Below are 13,771 nucleotides of genomic sequence, written 5' to 3' on the forward strand. Positions count from 1 at the left end.
CCAGAAGACCCCTACTATTTAGTTGCTGGAGACCTTTTGAACTCTCCCACTAGAGATTGGGTGCTGACTGGGACAATTGATTTGGATCACTTGAACTGGGCCAGTCACCCGAGGACTATCGAAAGTGATACCCTGGGTGTGTAGTTGTGGGAAGGTTTGATTTTCGTTTTCCAGTTGTTGCCCATGGTGGGTGGGGTGACTTACTTGCTTGTATTTCTCCACAGCTGAGACTTCAACCTAGAGTAACTGATTCATTGGGGTAGGACAGAAACCAGATGAAAACAAGACAGAGCTACTTAGCCCCACCACGCCAATCCCCACTGAAGTCCCTAGTGTCTCAGGCCATAGCACTATATGGGTCCTTTGCAAAGCTCTAGGGGAAAAGATACAGACACCAGTCCCAGCTCTTGGGCAAAGGGCTGGTTAATCGCTACTCCAGGAGCCCCCAACCCAACTTCAACTTATCTACTCATCTAGCCAAATGGTGTAAAATAATCATGGGGCAGAATCAGTGGGAAAAATCTGACAACATGAATAACCAGAGTAGATCAACTCCCCCAAGGAACAACATGGAGGATACAACAGAAGATCCCATTCATAAACAAATGGCTGAGATGTCAGAAATAGAATTCAGAATTTGGATTGCAAATAAGATTAATACAAGAGAGGTAAAGTTGGAATTAGAAATTCAAGGAGCATTTCAAATGTTGTATCAAGAATTCAATGAATTCAAAGACAAAATCACCAAAGGTTTTGACATATTGAGACAAGAATTTGCAGCCCTCTAAGATCTGAGAAATACAGTAGAATCCCTCAGTAACACAATGGAGCAGGCAGAAGAAAGGATTTCTGACATTGAAGACCAAACTTTTTAATGCTCAAAAATGCTCAAAGAGGAAGAGAAGTGGACAGCAAAAATGGATCATTCTCTGAGAGCTATGGGATAATTCAAAGAAAACTATTATTTGCCTTATAGGAATTCCTGAAGGCAACAAGGTTGCTTTGAAAAGCACAGATGCTCTACTTCATGAGATAATGATGAAGAACTTCCCAGATATTCCAAGAGATTCTGAAATTCAGATAGCAGACAGTTTCAGAACCCCAGCAGGACTCAACCAAAATAAGACATCTCCTAGGCATATTATAATTAACTATACCAAATCTAATAAGGAGAAAATTCTGCAAGCAGCCAGATGTAAGAAAACCATAACCTACAAGGGGAAGAATATTAGAGTGACTGCAGATCTCTCTGTTGAAACCTTTCAAGTTAGAAAAGGATGATCATCAACTTTTAATCTCCTAAAACAAAATAACTTTCAATCCAGGATCCTGTATCGAACTAAACTCAGTTTATGATGGAGAGATTAAATACTTTAATGACGTTCACATGTTGAAGAAATTTGCCATAACTAAACCAGATCTCCAGGATATTCTCAGACCTATCCTCCATAATGACCAGTGCAATCCTCTACCACAAAAGTAAACTCACTCAGAAACTTTTGATCAAATTCCAACTTCCACAGTGATAAAAGGATTAAAAATGTCCACTGGACTTTTGAAAAACCCAATACCCCAAATTCTACCAGGCTTTCAATAATCTCAATTAATGTGAACCGCTTAAATTGTCCTCTAAAGAGGCACAGGTTGGCTGACTGGATACAAAAACTCAGGCCAGATATTGGCTGCATAGAAGAATCTCATTTTACCTTAAAAGATAAATATAGACTTAGGGTGAAGGAATGGTCATATATATTTCAGGCAAATGGAAATCAGAAGAAAGCAGGTGTTGCAATTTTATTCACAGATACAAAAGGCTTTAAACCAACAAAACTAAGGAAAGATAAGGATGGCCACTTCATATCTGTTAAGGGTAATACTCAATATGATGAAATTTTAATTATTAACATTTATGCATCCACCCAGAATGTCCCTCAATTTATAAGACAAACTCTAACAGATATGAGCAACTTGATTTCCTCCAGCACCATAATAGTTGGAGATTTTAACACTCCTTTGGCAGTGTTGGATAGATCTTCCAATAATAAGCTAAGCAAAGAAATTTGAGACTTAAACGTAACGATTCAACAATTGGATTTAATAGACATCTACAGAACATTTCATCCTAATAAAACTGAATACACATTCTTCTCATCAGCCCATGGAACATCCTCCAAAATTGATCACATCTTAGGTCACAAGTCTAGCCTTAGCAAATTTAAAACAATAGAAATTATGCCTTGCATCTTCTCAGACCAACATGGGATAAAAGTTGAACTCAGTAACAACAGGAAGCTGCATACTCATACAAAAACATGGATACTAAATAACCTTACGCTGAATGATAGCTGGGTCACAGATGAGATTAAGAAGGAAACTACCAAATTGTTGGAACAAAATGATAATGAAGACATAAATTATCAGAACCTCTGGGATACCACAAAGGCAGTCTTAAGGGGAAATTTATAGCACTGCAAGCCATCCTCGAGAGAACAGAAAGAGAGGAAGTTAACAATGTAATGGGACATCTCAAGCAACTGGAAAAGGATGAACATTCCAATCCCAAATCTACAGAACAAAAGAAACAACCAAAATTACAGCAGAATTAAATGAAATTGAAAACAAAAGGATTGCACAACAGATCAATAAATCAAAAAGTTGGTTTTTTGAAAATGCCAATAAAATAGATAAATTTTTGGCTAACCTAACCAGGAAAAAAAGAGTAAAATCTCTAATTTCATCAATCAGAAATGGTAAAGACAAAATAACAACAGACGCCTAGAAATTCAAAAAATCTTTAATGAATATTACAAGAAACTCTATTCTCAGAAATACAAAACTCTGAAGGAAATAGACCAATATTTGGAAGCATACCACCTCCCTAGACTTAGCCAGCATGAAGTGAAAATGTTGAACAGGCCTATATCACATTCTGTAATTGCATCAACTATAAAAAAATCTCCCTAAAAAGAAAAGCCCAGGACCAGATGGCTTCACATCAGAATTATACCAAACCTTTAAAGAGGAACTAGTAACTATATTACTCAACCTGTTCCAAAAGATAGAAAAAGAAGGAATACTACCCAATACATTCTATGAAGTAAACATCACCTTGATCCCCAAACCAGGAAAAGACCCAACAAGAAAAGAAAATTATAGACCAATATCACTAATGAATATTGATGCAAAAATATTCAACAAGATCCTAGAAAACAGAATCCAGCAACATATCAAACAAATTATACACCATGACCAAGTGGGTTTTATCCCAGGGTCTCAAGGCTTGTTCAATATACGTAAATCTATAAATATAATTCATCACATAAACAAATTAAAAAACAAAAACCATATGATTTCCTCAATTGATATAGAAAAAGCTTTTGATAATATCCAGCATCCCTTCATGATCAGAACACGTAAGAAAATGGGTATAGAAGGGACATTTCTTAAACTGATAGAAGCCATCTACAGCAAACCCACAGCCAATATCATATTGAATGAAGATAAATTGAAATTATTTCCACTCAGATCCGGAACCAGACAAGCTTGCCAATTGTTTCAACGGCTTTTTATCATTGTAATGGAAGTCTTAGCCATCACAATTAGGCAAGAAAAGGCAATCAAAGGTATCCATATACATTCAGAAGAGATCAAACTTGCAATCTTCACAGATGATATGATTGTATATCTGGAAAACACCAGGGATTCTACTACAAAACTCCTAGAAGTGATCAAGGACTACAGCAGCATCTCAGGTTCCAAAATCAACACTCATAAATCTGTAGCCTTTATGTATACCAACAATAGTCAAGCTGAAAAAACAGTCAAGGACTCTATTCCATTCAGAGTAGTGCCAAAGAAGAATATTTGGGAATTTACCTAACAAAGGATGTAAAAGATCTCTAGAAGGCTGCATAATATTCCATGGTGTACATATACCACAATTTATTAATCCATTTGTGGATCAATGGGCACTTGGGCTTTTTCCATGACTTAGCAATTATGAATTGGGCTGCAATAAACATTCTGGTACAAATATCTTTGTTATGATGTGATTTTTGGTATTCTGGGTATATACCTACTAGAGGAATTATAGGACTGAATGGCAGATCTATTTTTAGATCTCTAAGTGTTCTCCAAACATCTTTCCAAAAGGAATGTATTAATTTGCATTCCCACCAGCAGTGTAGAGGTGTTCTCTTTTCTCCACATCCAGGCCAACATCTCTGGTCTTGGGATTTTGTGATATTGGCTAATCTTACTGGAGTTAGATGGTATCTCAAGGTAGTTTTGATATGCATTTCTCTGATGATTAAAGATGATGAGCATTTTTTCATATGTCTGTAGGCCGTGCACCTGTCTTCTTCAGAGAAGTTTCTCTTCAAGTCCCTTGCCCAGCCTGCGATGGGGTCACTTGTTCTTTTCTTGCTTATATGTTTGAGTTCTCTGTAGATTCTGGTTATTAAACCTTCATCGGAGACATAACCTGCAAATATTTTCTCCCATTCTGAGGGCTGTCTGATATTATGCAGCCTTAAAGAAAGATGGAGACTTTACCTCTTCCATGTTTACATGGATGAAGCTGGAACATATTCTTCTTCGTAAAGTATCTCAAGAATGGAAGAAAAAGTATGCAATGTACTCAACCCTACTATGAAACTAATTTATGGCTTTCATATGAAAGTTATAACCCAGTTATAACCTAAGAATATGGGGAAGGGGGAGAAGGAGGGGAGGGAGCGGGGAGGATGGGCAGAGGGAGGGTGATTGGATGGATTACACCTGCAGTGCATCTTCCAAGGGTACATGTGAAACTTAGTGAATGTAGACTATAATTGTTTTAACACAATAACTAAGAAAATTCCAGGAAGGCTATGTTAACCAGTGAGATGAAAAGGTGTCAAACTTTTATAAAACCAGTGTATGGTGCCCCATGATCACACTGATGTACACAGCTATGTTTTAATATTAATAAAAAAAAAGATCTCTATAAAGAGAACTATGAAACTCTAAGAAAAGAAATAGCTGAAATGTTAACAAATGGAAAAACATACCATGCTCATGGCTGGGAAGAATCAACATTGTTAAAATGTCCATACTACCCAAAGCAATATACAATTTTAATGCCATCCCTATTAAAGCTCTACTGTCATACTTTAAAGATCTCAGAAAAATAATACTTTGTTTTATATGGAATCAGAAAAAAAAACCTTGAATAGCCAAGACATTACTCATAAATAAAAACAAAGCAGGAGAAATCACACTACCAGACCTCAGACTATACTATCAATCAATAGATCAAACAGAATGGTACTGGCACAAAAACAGAGAGGTAGATGTATGGAACAGAATAGAGAACCAAGAGATGAGAACCTAGAGAACCAGCTACTTACTGTTACTTGATCTTTGACAAGCCAATTTAAAAACATTCAGTGGGGAAAAGATTCACTATTTAACAAATGGTGCTGGGTGAACTGGCTGGCAACCTGTAGAAGACTGAAACTGGACCCACACCTTTCACCATTAACTAAGATAGACTGTCACTGGATTAAAGATTTAAACTTAAGACATGAATCTATAAAAATACTAGAAGAAAGTGCAAGGAAAACACTTGAAGAAATCGGCCTGGGAGAATATTTTATGAGGAGGACACCCCCACCCCCACCCCAGACAATTGAAGCAACACCAAAAATACATTACTGGGATCTGATCAAACTAAAAAACTTCTGCACAGCCAAGAACACAGTAAGTAAAGCAAGCAGACAGCCCTCAGAATGGGAGAAAATATTTGCAGGTTTCAACTCCGACAAAAGTTTAATAACCAGAATCCACAGAGAACTCAAACATATTAGCAGGAAGAGAACAAGTGATCCCATCTCAGGGTGGGCAAGGGACTTGAAGAGAAACTTCACTGAAGAAGACAGGCACACAGCTTACAGACATATGAAAAAATGCTCATCATCCTTAATCATCAGAGAAATACAAATCAACATTACTTTGAGATATCATCTTACTCCAGTAAGATTAGCCCACATCACAAAATCCAAAAATTAGAGATGTTGACGTGGATGTGGAGTAAAGGGAACACTTCTACACTGCTGGTGGGAATGCAAACTAATACGTTCCTTTTGGAAAGATGTTTGGAGAACATGTAGGGATCTAAAAATAGACCTGTCATTTGATCCTACAATTCCTCTACTAGGTATATATCCAGAAGACCAAAAATCACTTTATAACAAAGATATTTTCACCAGAATGTTTATTGCAGCCCAATTCATAATTGCTAAGTCATGGAAGAAGCCCAGGTGCCCATCGACCCATGAATGAATTAATAAATTGTGGTGTACGTACACCATGGAATATTATGCAGACTTAAAAAAAGATGGAGACTTTACCTCTTTCATGTTTACATGGATGGAGCTGGAACATATTCTTCTTAGCAAAGTATCTCAAGAATGGAAGAAAAAGTATCCAATGTACTCAGCTCTACTATGAAACCAATTCATAGCTTTCATATGAAAGCTATAACCCAATTATAGCCCAAGAAGAAGGGGAAATACCATAAGAAAAGGATAAATACACAAAATTAAAAATAAAGGAAAAATAATCAAAGAGTAGAGAAATTATTTTTTAAAGAAACTATTTTGTTCGACTCTATGTAAGAGCCTGAAAATCTAGATAAAATGGATGTTCCTAGAAAAATTTAATTTACTAAAATTGACTCTGAGAAAAACTAAGCAGAATAAATCATCATAGTTGAACTAGAGAAAGTTGTCAAAAGCCATTGCCCAAAAAGTTCCAGGACCAGCTGTTCACAAGGGAATTTGATCAACTTTCAAAAAGTAGATAATTTCAAGGTTATGAAAATTGTTTCACAGTATAAAAGCTAAAGGAAATTTCCAAATTTATTTTATGAAGTAAATATGATTTTGATAGCAAAATCTAGCAAAAACCAACTGCTAGAAAATTACAAACCAACCTCATCTACCAGTATTAATTCAAAAATACCAAATAAGGTTTAGTAAATAGATCTAGAATACAGGTTTATTCCATAAAAGTAAAGATGTTTTAATATTAAAATAATCAATATAACTTGCCATATTAATAACACTAAGAAGAATCAATAATAATGTTCATAAATATTAGAAAAAATATAAACTTCATTCATTTCTATTTTAAACATTTTAATAAAATAAGAATAATTTCTTAGCATGATAAAATGTATCTATCTCAACATAATAGCCAGCATCATTTTTTAAAAGGAAATATTATTTCCATTAAAATCAGGAAAAAAGACAAATATTATTTTATATTAGTACCAGGTGATATTCAGCATGACCAGAGAAGAGAGATACATTTAAATTATTAAAAAAATTGGAAGGGAAAAGGTAAAATTATCATTGTATACAGATTATATGACTATATAAGTTAAAAACCTCAAAGAAATAACTGAAAAATTATTATAAACAATAAGAGTATGAAGCACTGGTGCACAGCGGAATATAGCAAAGAGAAAAAAAGATAAAATACTACAGCACTATAGTTAACAAAAAGTGAGTAAGTTCTACATAGAGATGACTTTAAAATGCTTCCAAGGTATACCTCAGAAGACTTGAACAGGTAGAAAGGCTACCATGTTGTTGAGTGGATTTTATGAAGTCGTTAGATAAAACATTTCCCTAAATGAATCTACATTGTATAATTTTGAATATCAAAAAATTTTAGACAAACTTGTTAGAAACATTATCTGAAAAAGAGAAGAAATAATAGCCAGAAATCTTCTGAAAATGAAAAATGAATGAAGGATTAAGCCTTTAAGATCGCAAACATGTTACAAAACTTACATACACAAAATCGCATTGTAGTGGACAATGAATAGCTAACAAAAGAGAATGAACATCCAGAAAAATGAGAACTTAGTATATGACAAAAGTGGTATTGCAAATAAGTAAAGAAACAATGGATTATTCAATAAATTATATTAAATCAGGCCTTGCCAATAATCCTAGCACTTTGGGGGCTAAGGTGGGAGGATCTCTTGAAGCTAGGAGTTTCAGACCGGCCTGAGCAATGTAGTCAGACCCTGTCTTCACAAAATATAGAAAAATTAGTCCAGGTGGTGGCATGTGCCTGTAGTCCAAGCTACACACAGGAGGATCACAAGTTTCCTAGACAGGGGGTCTCATGACCCAGAGTGGAAAGCGTGCCAAGAAGTAAACCATTCTGAAAGGTAAAAGGTGAACTGTCTCAGGTGAGTGTTAGATAAACATTGTTATTTGTCATTTGATCCTTACCAGCATTTTGTGGCTTATAAAAATAAAGTATTTGGTATTCAAAGTGGTGGCATGCTTCCTTGTACCTTCACAAAATGCATTTTGAATGACATAATGGATCCTGAGAAAACTGGTAAGCATGTTTTGTAAATGCCTTTTCCTAGCTCATCATTCTCAGGGGCTGAAAACATTAAGTCAACAACAGTCATGGGGCAGCTGGTTATCCAGCATCAAAATCACCAAGGAAACAAGATTCCTCATCAAGCAGCTCCCAACAATCTTAGTTAACAGGTAATTTGGGAAATACATGTCACATACCATAGCTGTTTGCCACTATTTTCTGGCAACATTGAGACATTTTATTTTCTTGTGAAATAGTCTGATTACTATAAAGTTGTCTTTTAAAAGCATCATAACTCACATTTTCAGACATGCCTTTTTTTAAATGAGATTGGCAATTGTTACAAAAATTAATAGTATTTTTGTATTTTTACATCTTCCTTCCAAAATTACAGAAGTAAAATAAGTTTCGCAGTTTATGCTCTTATTATTATCAAAGTAATACTGGCTTTTCATTAAAAAAATGCTCCAAAAATGTATTGTGAAAAACAATAATCTTCAGTCTCATTCCAGTTAACATTTTCAGAAGCAACATTTTTATAAATTTATGGCTTTAGTTTTTACAGCATTTAATCTCATAGTTACAAATGTTACATATGCATATATATTTCAGTCTTCTATAAACAATATTCAGTGACACATCACTGTAAAAATTGAGGCTTTAATTATTTCACTGCCCTCAATCTATTTGCCCTTGTCTTCCTCCAAAATTTTGAATTATGTTACTATCTTTAGCGCTTATGCTCATTAACTTTAAATTACTGATAATTTTAAGTTTTAATTTTTTGTTCAACTATTTATAATTAATGCCTATGAAATCCATATTATAAAAAGAATAAATTAGTTCTCCTATCCTTCCCTCAACATCTCCCCTTTTCCACCTTATAATTTCTGCTTTTCACATTATCATATGCTTTTCTGTGACTATTGTTGGGGCAAAGAGAAAACGTCCCCTTTGGTGGCTGAAAAATCAGTTCATTAAAAAGCAGATAAATAAGAGAAAATCTATCAAATTTATTTTAATGTGTATACATGGAAGCCCTTAGAAAATGAAGATTCAGGGTGGCACCTGTGGCTTGGCTCAAAGGAGTAGGGCACTGGCTCCATATACCCAAGGTGGTGGGTTCAAACCCAGCCCCAGCCAAAAACTGCAAAAAAAAAAAAAAAGACAAGAAAATGAAGATTCAACTCCCCAGGAGGTGAATCCATAGGCCTTTAAAATAATGGGTTATGCAAGGGAGAAAAGAGGGATTCTGTTGACAGGCAATAGAGGATTACTCAGGAGGATGAATGGATGGGAAATGAAGATTTACTGGTAAATAGTTGCTTTTGAAATTTAAATGAGCCTGAAGATAGGATATTATCTATGTCTTAAAGATTCTGTTCAGGTGTGATCAAATTCCTGGTCTTGAAGGAAGGGGAATAAAAGAATAATTGTTTGATATATAGATCTCAGGCAAATAAAGAAATTTCAACAAGAGCAGAGGGCTGGGGGAGGGAAGGGAAGGTCACAGAGACCTTTGAGGACTCTTCAGTCAATTCTTCATGTCAGAATTCTATATTTTGAGGTAAAATACATCTAACTTCATTTATTATGCTTCGGTCATCTATGCTTTATCTATATATTGATTTTAAATGTAGACAACAAATAGACAACATTTCTAATATTGTGAAAAAAAAATTATTGGACTCAGAACCAAAAACTGCTTTCCACTGAGGTCAATGACATAATCCACAGACCCATATCGAAGTGTTACATACAGAATGGCCTAAAGAAACGGCTCCCACTCTTTTGGGAAACTGAAACCTGCATCCCTGCCTCAAGCCAGTCATTGGAAGCAGCCGAGAAATGTCTTTTGTTCTTTGTGCCATGGACACATGGCAAAGGAATCCTCTGGACAGAAGTCACGAGATCATTTTAGCCAAAGATGAGATTAATCCAGGTAGAGGTCATGAGATTATTTTATCTGAAGATGAAATAAGTCTGGGCAGAAGCCCCAAGATGTCTTTGCCCAAGATGGTATTATGGGATTCATCAGAACCTTTAAAACCTCTGTGCTTCTGTTCAGAAGCAAAAATTTGGACTTTGAGATGATAGTCTAACATTTTCTTCCTTTGCCAGCAAAGTAATACATTTTTCTTTCCTTTTCCTCAATCTCTTGTCCCCATATGCTGATGCTTCGTGGATAAGTGACAGCCTTTGGGTAACAAAAGAAGGCTTTTTCCAGAATAAAAATAGAATGTGTTTTATAATTTATGGTGTACAAATCCTTCAACTACTTGTTTTTTATCCCTAAGGATTTTATTTCTTTTATGCTGTTGTAAGTAGGACTGTTTTCTTGATTTACTTATCAGGTAGTCCATTGTTGGTGTCAAGAAACACTACCAATATTTATATGTTGATTTCGTATCCTGAAATTTTACTAAATTTGCTTATTACTTCTTTTTTTTTTTTTTTTTTTATTGTTGGGGATTCATTGAGGGTACAATAAGCCAGTTACACTGATTGCAATTGTTAGGTAAAGTCCCTCTTGCAATCATGTCTTGCCCCCATAAAGTGTGACACACACTAAGGCCCCACCCTCCTCCCTCCATCCCTCTTTCTGCTTCCCCCCCCATAAACTTAATTGTCATTAATTGTCCTCATATCAAGATTGAGTACATAGGATTCATGCTTCTCCATTCTTGTGATGCTTTACTAAGAATAATGTCTTCCACTTCCATCCAGGTTAATACGAAGGATGTAAAGTCTCCATTTTTTTTAATAGCTGAATAGATCTTTTCTGGAGTCTCTAGTGTTCCTACCTATAGAATCATGTCACCTGCAGAGGTAATTTTACTTCTCCCTTTCCAGTTTGGATGTCCTTTATTTCTTTCTTGTTACCTACTTGTTCTGGCTAGGACTTCCAAGTACTATGTTGAATACGATTAGCAAGCGCGGACATTTTTGTCTTAATCTTTATCTTGGATGAAAAACTTTTAGCTTTTCACCTTTGGGTATGATGATAACAATGGGTTTGTATATATTGTTTTTAATATATGGAAGTTATTCCATTGTAAAGAAAAATAAAAAATCTCAGGATCACCTCCCACACACACATACACATTACTTAATGCAACAGGAAGGAGGCTGAGTCAAGAACTCTTTCCATATGAATAACTTATTAATAACTATTATTATTCATGCCCAGCCAGGTCCCCATGGAAAGATAACAGGCCATAGACAACTGTCAAGGACTGCCCCCACAGATAATATGTAAGGAAATTCCTTGCTGGTTCACCATAAGCAAAGACATGCAAATTGTAACTCTGGGTCTGCAAACTAAGTCTAGTTCCTAAAACTAAGTTTGTTCAATTCCACACTAATGTTGATTACAGGTTTATCTTTCAAGATCCCGAACAGAGACAGTACAAGATCAAATATTCTTCTGCCTAACCAGGGATATCTGGATAATTGATTCTTCCTTCACTCTTTTTCTCTTTTAATGTTCCTTTTATCCTATGTAAAATGTAGATTCTTTTCTCACAAGAATGTACTAACAACAATTTTGTTTCATTGCACATTCTTCTTCTTCTTTTTCTCTGGGAAGTCAAACTTCCCAAGTATGACTTTACAAAAGCAGACAGAGATTTGTCTGTGACTTGCCTAATTTGCTGAGAGTTTTTATCATGAAAGGGTGTTTGTTGAATTTCATAAAATGATTTTTCTGCATCATTGGGATGATCATATAATTTTTATAGTACATTTGGTTAATGTGATCATTTATTGATTTGCATAGGTTGAGTTATCCTTATATTGCAGGGATAAATCCCTGTTAATTATAGTGTTTTTAATGTGCTATTAAATTATTTTTATAGTATTTTGTTGAGGATTTTTGTGTCCATCTTCATTGGGGATATTGACCTATAATTTTCTTGTAATGTTATTGTCTGGCTATGATGTCAGGATAATGCTGACTTCTAAATTAGTTTGTAAGTGTTTTTTCTTCTTGTATTTTTTAGAAGGATTTTTAAAACACCGGTACTAATTCTTCTTCAAGCATTCCATAGAATTCATCTGTAAAGATTTGAGTTCTCTTTTTTGGGAGATTTTTGAGTGATTCTATCTCCTTGATTATTGTCTACCCAAACTTTGAATTTCTTCTTGATTCAATCTTGCTTTGTTTCCAGAAATGTATCCATTGCAAATTTGTTGATGTATCACTGTTTATAATAGTCTCTTGTAATTCTTTTCATTTCTGAGGCATCTGCTACAGTGTCTCTTTCACATTTTATTTTATTTGTATGAGTGTTCTTCTTTCTTGGTTACTCCAACTAAAGGTTTGTCTTTTTTCATCTTTTCAAGAAACCAGGGGGGGGCAGAGACAAGATGGCTGGCTGAAACCAGCTTTCCACAGAGACTCCCACCCAGAAGGAGAGTTAAAGGACAGAAATTAGCAAGTAACCTGGTGGATTAGAGCTGCACCAAGAGAGAAGGTTGAAGAGCACACATTAACCCCATTGAGGCAAGCTGCAACCCCAAGGATACAAACAAAAGGTACAAAATCCATCACCAAGCAGATGGGAGTCACTTCCCCCATGAGAACGGCTTGGAGTGCTCCACAAACAAAGGAGCAGAGTTCAAAGTTCCTCCCACTACACTCCACAGAAGTACCCTCTAAAAACTGGACCTACCTCCCCTACTAGCGTGCCACGGCATTCTCCTGCCAGGCATAAAACTGTATAAAACTGTATACATTCTCTACCTGCAATTCTGAGCTCCCAGCACTCCCCTCCACTCTCACTCTGAGGTCTGGAGGTCTGTACCCCAGGAGACCAGATTCTTGGGTGATTTCTTGAGGGGTGTGGACAGGGCCTAGACTGCAGCTGGTCAGTGCTTATTCTGTAGCATGGGAGTGAGGAGAGGACGGTTGGCTGAGAGGGAACCACACTGGAACGGCAGTGCCCCGAGGCGCAGAGCAGCAGCCACTTTTGGCAACAATAAGGCTCACTCCTGGATATTCTGAAGCCACACCCCCTGTCTCCCTGGGCAACCATAGGAGGTTGGGCATCTTCTCAGGTGGCAACCACCATGGAACAGATCTAGGACAGAAACAAAGGCCCCAGGCTGGGTGGAGCATGGGAAATCGAAATGCAAGCACAGAGCCAGGAAATTCTCAGGGCTGGGCTGACCTAGAGTACTGCTTTACTGAGCCTAAGATGCACTCAGCCCTCAGATGATCATCAGCCTATAGACAAAGGAAGACAGGTGGCTAGAACTGACAGCTAACTGAATACAAACCTGCAGGAGCAAAGAAAGTGCCTGAGGCACAGGCTCTGGGAACTCAAAACAGCTTCTCTTCTGCAGGGGAATTTACCAGGGACAGAAACAATTTCCCGCA

The sequence above is a fragment of the Nycticebus coucang genome, chromosome 11 (genome assembly GCF_027406575.1).
Source record: "Nycticebus coucang isolate mNycCou1 chromosome 11, mNycCou1.pri, whole genome shotgun sequence".
Lineage (NCBI taxonomy): Eukaryota > Metazoa > Chordata > Mammalia > Primates > Lorisidae > Nycticebus > Nycticebus coucang.